This window comes from Dipodomys merriami, unplaced genomic scaffold (assembly GCF_024711535.1).
Source record: "Dipodomys merriami isolate MVZ:Mamm:240054 unplaced genomic scaffold, mDipMer1.0.p SCAF_21, whole genome shotgun sequence".
In the NCBI taxonomy this organism is placed as follows: domain Eukaryota; kingdom Metazoa; phylum Chordata; class Mammalia; order Rodentia; family Heteromyidae; genus Dipodomys; species Dipodomys merriami.
Window position 1 is genome coordinate 2780434 of NW_027203493.1, and position 2316 is coordinate 2782749.

General features: G+C 38.3%; 1 pseudogene; it reads right to left on the minus strand.

The window, feature by feature from the left end:
- Positions 1-291: 291 nt before the first annotated feature.
- On the minus strand, positions 292-1256 carry LOC138834116 (olfactory receptor 5B3-like; annotated as a pseudogene).
- Between the last annotated feature and the right edge of the window lie 1060 nt (positions 1257-2316).

A 2316-nucleotide genomic window follows, 5' to 3' on the forward strand; every position in this document is an offset into this window, starting at 1 on the left:
AAATGATGGTGAATATAATTGAAGCACGTTATACACACATATGGAAATAGAACAATGTACGTTGTTAACTTGTCTTAGGAAGAGATGAAGACAGTATTAGAGGGGATGAGGTTGAGGAGCCATATAATATTCATGTATGGAAATGTCACAATCACCCCCACCCCCTGTACAAATAATGGATACCAACTAGTAAATATCTTAACAAAACCTCTTAACTTCAGTGCAGACATCAAATATAACTGTCTATGGAAAATATCAAGTTATACATGAAGTAATTAACATCCTAGAAAATTAAAGCCATAATCCTAAAGATTTCTGTTGCATCCACATAATGAATGCATTCTTGAGATTTAAAAATGCACACTTAACTTCCTTGTTCCTCAGGCTGTAGACCACAGGGTTCAGCATAGGGATGACCGTGGCATAAAATACAGACGCAATTTTGTCTGTGTCGGAGTGAGCCACGCTGGGCTGTAAGTACATGAAGATAACAGTCCCGTAGAAATGGAGACCGCAGTGAGGTGGGAAGCACAGGTGGACACAGCCTTCCGGTGTCCCAAGGCTGAGTCCATCTTTAGAAGGGTAATAAAAATGAACATGTAGGATATACAGATAACAAGGAGAGCAAGAAATATATTGAAGGTCACTACATAGACAAGAATGAGCTCACTAATGTATCTGTCAGAGCAAGAGAGAACCATGACGGCGGGAATTTCACAGAAAAAGTGATGGACCACATTGGACTTACAGAAAGAGAGGCTGAATGTGTCCCCAGTGTGGATGGAGGCATTCAGGAAACTAATGAGGTAAGAGCTTATGATCAGCCAAGTACACACATTCGTTGTCATGGTGGTGGTATAATGGAGGGGTTTACACACTGCTGCATAACGATCGTAGGCCATGGAGGCCAACAGGTAATTTTCCACAGTAGCAAAGCCTGAAAAGAAGAACACCTGAGCAGCACAAGCATTGTAGGAGATGACTTTGTCTCCCATGAGGAGCCCAGCCATGACCTTAGGAGTGACAGCTGAAGAGTAACAAAAGTCCACCAGAGAAAGATTACCAAGGAAGAAATACATGGGGGTGTGGAGACGAGAGTCCAAGAGAATCAGGAGGACCATCCCCAGGTTCCCAACCAACGTGATGATGTAGATCAAGAAGAAAGTTACAAAGAGTGGGATCTGCAGGTCTGGGTCACTGGTCAGCCCCAGCAGGATGAAATGCGTCACATCTGTCCTGTTCTCCATCAATATCATTGATCCAAGACTCTCCAGATGATCTGCAACCACAACACAAAAGGAATAGAACAATTACAAGATTGAACTGAAATTGTAAAATATGAGATGTATTCTCTCACTGAAGTCATAACTTGCATTTCAAGGTTTCGTGGAATCAGATTAGGCTGCTTCAGAATATACTGTTGAATCTAGTCATTGAAAAGATCATGTACACAATATACATTTTTATATGTCTGTTAACTGACATGTGGACAATTATGTAACTGGATGACAATGATTTGCCTACTCATATCTAGCTTCTAGTTCACTTGTCCAGATGATATTTGCTGTTGCTCACCTCTTAAAAATGGTTATAGTTTCATTGTGTAGTTGCCACTCTACTCAATATTCTAAGTTTGCTTGGCTGTTACCATCAGGAAAAGTGTAAGACAGAAAAACTTGAATAATTGAGTCATATTTGCATATTTATTAAATAGCAATGTCGGCCCCAAACACATGCCAATTTTTCACCCATGTTGTTCCTAAATCTCCGGGTTTAAATTGTATTTAAGTTGAATTTAACAGAATTTATAATTACTCCTTTGATTCAAACTTGATGTTTGGAATTTCACAGTGAACTAAAGAAGTAGTTGATTCTGGGTGATGCCCTGTTGTTTAATATATATTTTCTTGTCTTTGAGGTAAAAGAAGGAGAAATGCAGAAGAATAAAGACATTTTTCTTTCAATGACAAAACTGTCCCAAGTGAATTAACAAGCTCTGAATTGTGTTTCATCTTTTCCTTACTACAACATGTTTATCATTACCACACATATACATATTTACTGAAATGGTCAAAATATTTCTTCCTTGCCATCTATATTTAACTTTGGAAGGAATGATCCTATGGTCTTTAAATCTGATTCTTTCTCGTATTACTTAATCAGGCATCATCAGATCACAGAGACCACGCTTTGAATGTTGGTTGAACTTGATGGACTGTCTTTAGTTTACAGATTTGTTTCGATGGAAATTCCCACTTTTATAATAAATTTTATTGGAACCTGTTCTCATGTAGCAACACTATTTAAATTCTTTTA